The sequence below is a fragment of the Rhinatrema bivittatum genome, chromosome 2 (genome assembly GCF_901001135.1).
Source record: "Rhinatrema bivittatum chromosome 2, aRhiBiv1.1, whole genome shotgun sequence".
NCBI classification, from domain to species: domain Eukaryota; kingdom Metazoa; phylum Chordata; class Amphibia; order Gymnophiona; family Rhinatrematidae; genus Rhinatrema; species Rhinatrema bivittatum.
In genome coordinates, this window is record NC_042616.1 from 394,877,530 (window position 1) to 394,889,609 (window position 12,080).

General features: G+C 43.5%; 1 protein-coding gene across 1 annotated transcript in view; it reads right to left on the reverse strand.

Moving 5' to 3' along the window:
* Nucleotides 1-12,080, reverse strand: part of CTNND2 (catenin delta 2) — a 2,320,710-nt gene that overhangs the window by 186,664 nt on the left and 2,121,966 nt on the right.

Here is a 12,080-nt window from a genome sequence, read left to right on the forward strand (position 1 = left end):
AGGACAAGTACCATATTAATAAAAAAAAGAAAATATTCATTATCCAATTAGTTGAAAGTGCTTGGCTGACTGGGCAATATGTTTTAGACCTAACTAGTTCTCCAGCCAGCTTATCCCAACTGTGAGGATTCTAGTGCTCTTGGAAGCATCCATTTGTGCTAGCAGCTGCTCCAGTGACATTATTTGTGCTCTCTGCTGGGAAGTAGTGCAACTTCTAGCAAGCAATGGAAGCTTCCAGCAGATGTAGGTGCATCATGTTCAGGATAAGATTTCTGGAGAATGGTCTAGGTGAAAATCTTCTGGTCTAGCCAGGCATGCTCATTTATGTGGCTGGATATACATTTGTTGTTTATTTTGTGATAATTGGTTTTAAAAAAGTACACTTTATTAGCTTGACTTCCAAAAACATGAGAACACCTTCAAACGTGGATGCATGGAATTCTTTTAAATTAAAGTATGAGAAAACTCTTAATTATATATAGAAATTTGTTGCAGGCTTAATTAATGCCAATCTGTGACTGGATTACAAAGACTCTAAATAGCCTGTCTGACTTTGGCTCCCAATTTCTTAATTTGCATCAAGCAAATGTATGTGTACAGGAGAATGAGTAAAGGCAACTTCTAAACTGAAAAGGACAATTTCCAATCATATCTTGTTTTTGATGACTGCAGTTATGTTTGCTCACCCTTGCTCTACTTCTTATTTATTTAGGAAAAATGTGAAATTTTATTTTGAAGACTTTTTTGGCTCAGTTCTGCCAGTCTTTAGGTCTCGTGATGTATCTCTAAAGGGTTTTCCTTGGTGTGTTTTTGTGAGTTGTTGAAGCATGTGCTGCAGGGAAAGCACACAAGGGAGTCAGACAAGTATCCTGTGGGCTGATTTTGAAAAGACCCCCAGGCTATTTTCTTGTAATCTGATCCTAATTATGAGAGACTCATCAGGAAATGAAAGAGTCATGGGATAGGGGGCAATGGCCTATTGTGGATTGGTAAATGGATAAAAGATAGGAAACAGAGAGTAGGATTGAATGGTTATTTCTGTCAATGAAAAAAGAGAATAGCCACTGCCATTAGCAACGGTAACATGGAATAGACTTAGTTTTTGGGTACTTGCCAGGTTCTTATGGCCTGGATTGGCCACTGTTGGAGACAGGATGCTGGGCTTGATGGACCCTTGGTCTGACCCAGTATGGCATGTTCTTATGTTCTAATGGAGTACCCTACGGATCTACTGGGACCTGTGCTTTTCAGTATACTTATAAATAATCTGGAAAGGAGTGATGAGTGAAGTGATCAGATTCATAGATGACACAAAATTGTTCAAAGTTGTCAGATCATTAGCTAATTGTGAAGAATTACAAGAGGACCTTGCAAAACTGGGGGACTGAGCATCTAAATAGCAGATTAAATTTAACATAGATAAGTGCAAAGTGATGCATATAAGGAAAAATAATCCAAACTATAGGTACACAATGCTAGATTCCGTATTAGGCATTCCCATCTAGGAAAAGGATATTGGAGTCATTGTAGATAATCTGTGATCTCATTTCATCCTTCAACAGTGAATGCCATTTATTTCCCGATGACATCCAAATCTGCATAAAAATGAGATCAGAACAAACCTTATCCATTGCAAATCTCAATGTTTGCCTTATGGCAGTAGCCCAATGGATTAACAACCACAAACTCAAATTAAACCTTGCCAAATTGAAACTCCTTTGGCTCAGTCATCAAGGACATCCCTTTCGATCTTTCTCACCTACAAATGCCTTCACTCTGCAGCACCTCACTACCACTCCTCTACTATCTCTCTTTACACTCCTCATTGTGCACTCCACTCATTGGACAAGTCACTACTATTTGTGCCCTTTTCCTCTACCACCAATTCCCGAATCTGTGCTTTACACCTGACTGCACAGTATGCTTAGAATAGTCTTCCTGAACTGCTGCATCATGCTCCCTCTCTTGCCATGTTTAAATCCCATCTAAAGACCCACCTTTTTTAAACCGTTTTAAAATCTTATGCCTGATTGTTTGCTTTTAGTCTTAACTATCTTTTCTTTTTAACCAATTTCTTGCTTTATGAAATACCCCAAGTCTCTTATCCTATATGTTTATCTTATTAGACTGTGGGGTAAATTTTAAAAGCCCTGCGCGTGTAAATCCAGCTGGATTTACGCGTGCAGGGGACTTGCGCGCCGGCGCGCCTATGTTCCATAGGTCGACGGCATGTGCAAAGCCCCGGGACGCGCGTAAGTCCCGGGGCTTTGCTTGGGGGGGCGTGTCGGGGGCGGCGCGGCATTCGGGGGTGTTCCGGGGCGGGGCTGTTGGTGTGGTGCCGGCCTGGAGGCGTGGCCAAGGCTCCGAAGCAGCCCCTGGGCTGGGGATGGTGTGCCGGCAGCCAGCCGGCAGATGTAACTTTTTCGACAAAGGTGGGGGGGGGTTAGTTAGGGATGGGGGGTGGGTTAGATAGGGGAAGGGAGGGGAAGCTGGGGGGGGGGCATAAAAAAAGTTCCCTTCAAGGCCGCTCTGATTTCAGAGCGGCCTTGAAGGGAATGGGGAAAGCCATCGGGGCTCCCCTCGGGCTCAGTGTGCACCCCCTTGTGCGCGCCGACCCTGGATTTTATAACATGCTTGCGGCAGCGCGCACGTTATAAAATCGGGAGTAGATTTGTTTGCGCTGGGTTGCACGAACAAATCTACGCCCGTGCGTATGTTTTAAGATCTGCCCCTGTAAGTTCTATTGAGCAGGGACTGTCTTTTTGTATGTTTGTACAGCACTGCATATGTTGTGTGGTGCTATAGATACATTAAGTAGTAGTACATAAGATATGACAAACTGGGTCAGACCAAGGATCCATCAAGTCAAGTACCCGATCTCTAACAGTGGCCAATCCAAGTCACAAGTACTTGGCAAGTACCCAAATAACAGATCCCATGCTACTAATGCTGGCAACATGCAGTGGATATTCCCTGTTGATTTACAGCAGTATATGGACATCTCCTTCAGGAACTTATTCAAACCTTTTTTAAACCCAGCTTCACTAGCTGCCTTAACCACATCCCCTGACAACGAATTCCAGAGCTAATGTGTGTATGTTGAGTGAAAAAGAATTTTCTCTGATTTGTTTTAAATGTGCCACTTGCTAACTTCATGAAGTGCCCCCCCCAGTCCTTGCATTATCCGAAAGAGTATATAGCCGTTTCCCATTTACCTGTTCAAGCCCATTCATGATTTTGTAGACCTCTATCATATCCCCCCTCAGCCAACTCTTCTCCAAGTTGAACAGCCCTAATCTCTTTAGCCTTTCCTCATTGGGTAGCCATTTAATGCCCTTTATCATTATCAGTCACACTTTTCTGTATCTTCTCCAGTGTAAGTATATCTTTTTTTACATGTGTCGACCAAAATTGTACACAATATTCAAGATGCGCTGTAGAGGCATTACAACATCTTCTGTTTTATTTGCCATTCCCTTCTTAATATTTCCTAACATTCTACTTGCTTTTTTGACTGCCACAGTACACTGAATACCCTTGCAATCTAAGGAGTCAATATAAAGCATAGGGATCAACTTGATCAGAATCTCACAACAGAAACTTTTCTCTCTCATGTGGTAAGGAATTCCTTTATGTATCTGCGAAACAACCTTGATAAAACAATCTTGCTACCATGATGCATGCATTAATCATTAGCTCAACTGATTATTGCCATTCTCTATTTAACAGCATCTCAAAATACAGTCTGAAGCATCTCCAACTTATATAGAATACAGCCACTAGCATCTTGGTAGAGGTCAAAAGTACAGGTCGCATAACACCAATGCCACATAACACCAATACCAGTTGCACTGGCTCTCAATCAATTCAAACCCCTCTGCTTCATCTACAAGTGTGTGAATGAACAAGTCCCAGAGTAGCTCTCTCAACTTCATTTCCCCTATATTCCCATTAGTGAACTCTGATTCTCCCAAATGGATCTTCTTTCCTCTCATCTTCTAGCTTCTGCATGATTATCCTGTATGAGACTTCATGCCTTCAGTTGCTTTGCTCCAAATATTTGGAACAAGGTATCATTACTCCCACTCTTCAGCCATCTTCCCTCACTTTCAGGAAAAAAGCTAAGGTATGGCTCTTTGGCCACATCTCCCTTAGAGTCCCCTCGGCAAAGGCCCTCAGTCTTTCTGACCTATTTAAACCATGGCATCGCAGTTCTATTTTAAATTTGATTCAACGACCTTCAACCAATGCACTGCAACTGTTAGTTAAAACTTGTTTTGTAATCCATCTTGAGGCCACTCATGGAAAATGGTGGAATATAAAATGCCTGCAAATAAATAAATAACTAGATAAACAGATAAATGTTTTGAAATCCTTGGCCCAGTGTGTGGCACTGGTGAAAATAACAAATAGAAAGTTAAAAATTATTAGGAAAGAAATGGAAAACCAAAAAGAGGATATCATTATGCCTCTCTGTTGATCCATGCTGCAAACACAGCTTGAGAATTGTGTGCAGTTCTAGTAGCCCCCATCTCGAAAAAGATATAGTGAAGCTAGATAGGTACAAAGAAGGGAAACCAAAATGATAAAAGGAATGAAATGGCTCAGAGATTAGCACTCTTCAGGCTGAAAGGAGATATGATAGAGGTCTACACAATCATGAGAGTAGGGAATACAACAAACTGGAGAAAGCATTTTTTCATTCAGCACACAATTATACTATGGAATTTGTTAACAGAGGATGTGGTGAAAGCAGTTAGTGTAGCTAGGTTTATACAGGGTAGGAAAAGTCCATGAACCATTATGTGCCTTGCAGATTTAAGAAAGCCACTGCTTATCCCTAGTTATAAGCAAGAAGGACTGGATCTATTCTTTAGGATGCTGCTGGGTACTTGTGATCGGATGGACTACTGTTGAAGACAGGATGCTGGACTAGATAGACCTTTGATCTGACCCATTATGGCATTTTCTTATAAGCACATCATGGAAGGTGGAAAAATAGTAGTAGTGGTAGTAGTAGCAGTAGTAGTAGATATACAGCAGAATACTGACAATGTTGAAATGAATGGAGTAAAGAACCAAGAAGATCAACAAGGCAGTTACATTAGTCCAAACAGGAAAAGAAGTTAGCATGTTGTAGAAGTTGGCAGGCTTAGAAAGTATGAAAATAGTTGGTTTTATAAATTTTGGATAGTTAATACCAAAGACAAATAATAAATCTGGAGACATGAGAATGGATCAAAACTGATACCAAGATTTTTAGCAGTCAAATGTATAGAAGGAAACAAGTTTAATGAAAAGGAAACTAGAAGGGAAACATGAGATATGGCAAGACTCTGGGTAATGGAGAACTCTACTTTCAGTAGGACTATGTGCTAAAAAATGAGAACTCATCCAGGTAGCTATTACACAGAGGTAGAAGTAATGCTGATTACAAGCAGCACAAGAAGAGTGAGGACATGAAAGAAGGATCTTTGTCATCTGCAAAAAAACGATATGAATATCTAAAGGAGGAGATACAACTCCTTAGAGATTGTAAACAGAAAAACATAGGTGGCCAAGAACTGAAACACATGACACATCTGTTAAAATAAAGAATTTAGAGAAGAAGGAATTAACAAGAATGCTTGAGAAATGATTAGTCAAATAAGAGGCGAACCAGGAATAAGCAGGACAAGAAAAACCCTGAGAATGGAGAATCTGAGTTGAATTGTACTGAATGCTATTGACAAATCTAGAAGAATGTATGCAGCAGATAAGTGGAAAGTTGAGGACAATTGAAAATGAAAGAGAAAGGTTTCAGTGAAATGATAAGTCTAAAAGTAGACTGTAAGGAATCAAGATCATTGGTAGAAAGGAGAAAATTAATCAACTGACCTGGGTTAAAATAAATGAATAAATAAATAAGGCTAAGAAGATAAGAAATGCCAAACTGGGTCAAACCAAGGTCCATCGAGCCCAGCATCCTGTTTCCAACAGAGGCCAATCGAATCGCAAGTACTTGGCAAATCCCATAAAGTAGCTCTAATTTCTTTACTCACTCTCAGGGATGGTAATAACTTTCTTTAGTCTACCTGGCTAATGAGAAATTACTAGTTATCTGATAATGTCTTTTTCCTTAGCCCAGACAGATTAATTCAGCACCAATGGGTTATGCACCTCTACCAACAGATGGAGACAGAGCAAAGCTGACATCACAGTATATATACTCCTGCAATGTCATCAGCCTACCAATATTCTCTTCAAAAGTGAACTGTGGACAGAATGGAAAAAACTTGATTAATAACAGATAACCATTTCAGTATTCAGCCAACAGGAAACACTGAACTCAGACAAAGAATGCATTAAACTAGTCTAGGGACTAGAGTAACACTAACCAGTAACCCTTGGAACACGTAGCCATGCAGGAGGACCATAATACAAAGGCGGGAAGCTGAATGCATCTGTCTGGCTTAAGGAAAAGGAAAATATCAGGTAAGTAGTAATTTCTCATTTGTAACCCCCAGACAGATGAATTCAGTTCCAGTGGGATGTACCCAAGCTATTCCAGAACAGGGTGGGAAGCTGCCTGCAGTCTTGTCAAAACTGCAAGTGCAAAGGCTGCATCTTACCAGGCTTGCACATCCAGATGAAAATACCTGGAAAAGGTGTGTAAGGAGGACCACGTCGCAGCTCGACAGGAGACAACAATCTAACTTCCGCCCATGACACTGCTTGAGCCCTAATGGAATGAGCCCTATCCTGACTGTTATGATTTCATTTATTTTTTATTTTGTAAACCACTGTGATTGAACACAGAGCAACGGCATAAAAATAAATAAATAAATAATAAATAAATAACCATATGCGCCCATGACTACCTCCTTAATCCAGTGAGCTACTGTAGTCCACAAAGCCTCCTTGCCCTGTTTACCTCCACCATGAAGGACAACCAGGCGATCCATCTTCCAGAAAAGTTTAGAAACCTCCAGGTATCTTATGATATATCTCTTGATATCCAAGGGTCGCAACAAGCTTTATTCTTCCGCATCTCTTTCCCTATCCAGAGACAGCAGGGAAATGGACTGATTCAAGTGAAAATCTGAGACTACGTTTGGCAAAAAGGAAGGAACAGTACACAGCTATATCGCCCCTGGAGATACATGAAGGAATGGTTCCTGGCAAGACAAGACCTGCAACTAGGAAATTCGACATGCAGAACAAGTGCCACAAGAAAGACCGTTTTTAAAGTCAGTAACCACAAGGAAAGGCTATGCATTGGTTGAAACATAGGGCCTACCAAGAAATCCAAAACCAGATTAAGACTCCACAAAGGTAGCGGTAACTGCAAGGGAGGATGAAAATGTTTCACTCCTTTCAAGAAACGGGCCACATTTGGATGAGCTAATAAGGATTCATCATTCACCTGACCCCTGAATCAGGCAAGAGCCACTACTTGCACGTTTAAGGAATTAAGAACTTTCTTGCTCGTAGCAAGGTGGAAAGCGCCGCAGTAGAATATCTACGCATCAGCAAGCGAGCCCTTTCAAGAACCATACAGTAAGACAAAACCACGTCGGATCTTCATGAAGAACAGGTTCCTGCCGCAACGGATTCCTGTGCGCCGGAAACCGGAGGGGGAAATCTACCAGGAGCCAATGCAAATCCGCATACCATGGACTCATGGGCAAACCTGGTGCCACCAAAAGCACCAACCCTCTGTGACCTTGATCCTCCGAACCATTCTGTCCATCATGGGTCATGGGGCAAAGGCATACAGCAGCTTGTCCTCCGGCCATTCCTGCACGAGACCATCCATACCCAAGGACTTCGGATCTCTCTTGCGACTGAAGACTCAAAGAACCTTCACACTGTGAGAAGTTGCCAGAAGAACTCTAGAAGCGAAGGCCCCAGCGATCCACTATCAGCTGAAACGCCTCATCCAACAATACCCAGTCTCCTGGGTCCAGACTCTCCCTGCTGAGAAAGTCTGGTCTTACTTTGTGCTTTCCTACAATGTGCGAGGCCAAGATCTCCTGAAGATGCACCTCCACCCATTCCATAAGTTGGTCTATCTCCTTGCTGGCTCTTGGCTCCTCCCTGCTGATTGATGTAAGGCACTGTCGTTGCATTGTCTGACATTATCTAGACTGCTCTACCCTGCAACCTGCTGCTGAACTGCAAGCCTGCCAGGTGGACCGCCCGGGCTTCCAGCCAATTAAAGTTCCAGAGAGACTCTTCCGCACTCCAGTGCCCTTGTGCTGTCAGTTCCTGACAGTGATCTCCCCAACCCTTGAGGCTCGCATCCATCATGAGTATTAACCAATGCAGTGATTTTAGGGAAACTTCCTTTCTTAGATGATCCACTTGTAACCACCACTGTAGTTGAGAGCAGACCTCCATCAGCAGGTGGAGCTGAATTGAATAGTCCCGAGACTGTGGGCTCCAATGAGACATCAGAGAGTGCTGAAGAGAACGCATATGCGTCCTCACCCAAGACACTACTTCCAGGGTTGCCACCATCAAATCAAGTACATATACATAGGACCATACTGTCGGGCACATAGTGTTCATCAACAGACTCACCTGCATCATCAACTTCTGAATACGAGTTTCTGGCAGGAAAACCCTAACCTGCTTTGTGTCAAACCAAACACCAAGATACTCTAACGACTGAGATGGCTGAAGACTGCTCTTGGCCATGTTCACCACCCAACCGAGCTCCTGCAACAAGGAGATCATCTTGCATGTCACCAGGTGGCTCTCTTCCAAAGACTTGGCCCGAATCAGTCAGTCGTCCAAATACGGGTGTACCAGGATCCCATCCTTTCTCAAGTCTGCTGCCACCACCACCATAACCTTGGAAAAAGATCTGGGTGTGGTGGCCAGACCAAAAGGCAGCACCCTAAACTAATAAAGGCACCCCAACACCGAGAAACACTGAAAATGTTGGTGTTCCAATCTGATGGGATTATGGAAGTATGCCTCGGACAGATCCAAGGAGCTCAGAAACTCCCTGAACTGCATGGCCATCATCACTGAGCGCAATGTTTCCATGCGAAAATGAGTTACCCGCAAATGTTGGTTGAAACCACTTGAGATCCAGGATAGAACAAAAAGAGCCCTCCTCTTGGGAACAACAAAATAAATGGAATATCAACCATATTTTCTTGAGACATGGGCATTGGGCCCACAGCCCTCAGACTGAGGAGCCTTGACAATGTACATGCCACTGCCTGCTTCTTCTGCGGGGAGTAGCAGGGAGACACCATGAACACGTCCCAAGGAACAATGCAAAACTCCAGTGCATATCCCTCTCGTATCACTCCAGGACCCACTGATCTGATTTGATTTTGACCCACCCAGGGGTGGGTTGGCAAACCTTCATTGGGAAGCTCGGAAGATTCCACTACCCGAGCCTGCATCCCATCTGGGCTGTTTGGGATGAAACAATTGAGATCAACCAAAAGGTCGAGTCCTCCGAAAGGCTGCTCCTCTGTAGGGTCGAAAGAGCTTGGATCCAAAGGAGCACAGTGTCTGCTTCTTATCTGCCAGCAACCAAGGAACCAGGGATTCACCCCACTTACTGGCCAGTTTCTCCAACTTGCTCTCAAACAAGAGCAAGCCTTTAAAAGGCAATTTTGTAAACTTAGCCTTGGAGGTCGCAATGGCCGACCAAGTTCTCAGGCATAACTGACACCTGGCTGCTATTACCAAAGCCACCCCCTCTGGCTGAGGTATGGACCAAATCGTAGCCTGCATCTGCCAAAAAAGGCAGCTGCTGGGCCCATAACTGCACTCCTCCTGAGAGAGAAGTAAAGAAGATAGAGCCACCAGAGAACAGCAAGGAGCTATCTGTAAGGTTATTGCCACTACTTCAAATGCTTGCTTAAGGATGGCCTCAATCTTCTTATTGTATATATCCTTTAAGGCCACTCCTCCCTCCACAGGGATAGTCGTCCACTTGGAGATGGCACAGAAAAGCACATCCATTTTCAGAAAATGCAAACGCTTTCTCACCACTGAATCCAGGGGGTTCAGGCCTTCCAAAGCCCAACCCTCTTTGAAATTAGCCTCTGGGGTGTCCCACTCAAGATCAATCAATTCTTGAATGGCCTCCATAACAGGGAAAAAAGAAGAGGCTTTATGCAAAGAAACCAAAATGGGATTTTTCTTTGGCTCAGACATGGAATCTGCTCTAGGTACTCCCAGCATCTTCAACATCTGGGAAATCAGAGCTGGTAGCTCATCCCTATGAAAGAACCAAAACATAGTCCTATATGGTTCCAGTCCCGGAGGAATTTCCCCATCCTCTAGAGAGTCGGGATCGGCCTCATCATCAGTGCCTTCTGGATTCCTATCTGGAGGGCCAGCTGCCAATCTAGGTGTACTTCTACACTTAACAGTAGTACCAGGAGAGTGAGAGGTCACCACCTGTGACTCAGACCTGACAAGACTGGATGGGGCAGAGGACTGTACCTGAAGAAAGAATTGCAATCCTTGAAAAATTTCTATCCAAGAAAAGGCAGAAGGATACATGCCAAAACCAGAAGACATCTGTGCTGTGCCAACTGAGCTACTGTCCTCCACTGATGAACCAGTTAAGGGAGTTCCAAGTTCAGGCGTCCCTCCTGACTTGTCTTTACCCAGTAACAAAAATAAATAGGTTTCACTGGTCTATTTTACTTTTCTTGTATACTATAGCCACATATAAGATCAAACACTTATATTATTCAATAGTGTAATTTTGTAGGACCCATACTCACAGAGTTTGTATATCAATCAAACTCATAATTTGGTCATGGGTCACTTTACTTTATTTAACTTCAGTTTTTTGGATTTTCTTATGTTTATATTAAAATGTAAAATCAGCTGACAAACTCCAAAATCTATCATGAGATGTTCCTTCCATTAAAGATTCATATTACAATTGTCAAAATAGATAATTGCACTGAAAAGTCAATAATCCAACGAAGCAATACTCATCTGAATATATTCAAAAAAGTCCTGACACGATCGTGTTTCGGACCAGCCAGTCCTGCTTCAGGGGAAACGATCTTCAAAACCTTCACTCAATTTCATAAATGACCCCAATTCTTCTCAACGTTCCATTAGCATACATTTTTTCATGGCTAAAGAATGTAGCTTCTTCCCGCGGTCTGAACTCAGATCCGCAACTGAGATCCAGGCCACCATCAGGCTGGGAAGAACCAGGCTTAGTAAAATCAGAGGAAGATAATTCTCCCTGATCCTCTAAACAGCGCTGGCACAAGTTAGAGGCATGCCAGACTGAGATGCCTGAATATGACAGGCAGCACAGAGGGAAAGGTGATTCAGTTTCTTAGCCACAAGTGCCATCATTCTGTCAGAATACTTAACAGGTAACTGAAGGTGTGCACGAAGGAGAATTCATGTAAATTTAGGTGCACAAAATTTATGAGCACAAATTTAGGCATTCCAAAGCTAGGCATTGTAAAACTAGACACACTGCCGCCTTTCCAAACTTAAGCGCACAACCAATGTGGTCCAACTTGTGCACACAGGCAGCGCATGCTGAACACAGAAGCCACTATCACCTGGGTGCCCAAGCAAGTGTCCGACTAAGCATCCAAAAACTGGGTGCACAACTTGGATGAACAACCAGATGCACTTGCACACACTGACAGTCCTGAAGAAGGCAGCCTAATGTGCAGGGAAAACGTGCAAAAACATCACTGCAGCCTACCACGCGGCGCACAGAGAAAAACCTAACAGTAAGGTCTAGCCCACCTGGGCTGCTCATCCTGCCAGGCTGCCCTAGTCCCTTAACCCCCCTCGGGAGAGGGAACGAACTTCGGAACGGCGTGCTGAGCATGGTGACCAAAGGAAGGGGAAAGCCTTACAAATGACCCTTCTCTGTCTTTTTCTCTCTCTTTTTCTTTAAATCTTACCTGAGCTCAGCCTTTCCTGGCTAAGGGCAGAGACGGTCTCTGGCTGAGGGGGGGGGCGGGGGGAGAGGGTATGTACCATCACCGCCACGCTTGGCTTCCTGTATCCACTGTCTTTCAGCTGTTTTAAATCCATGCTGGCTGAGAAAACCAGCTACCAGACCAAGGCACTCA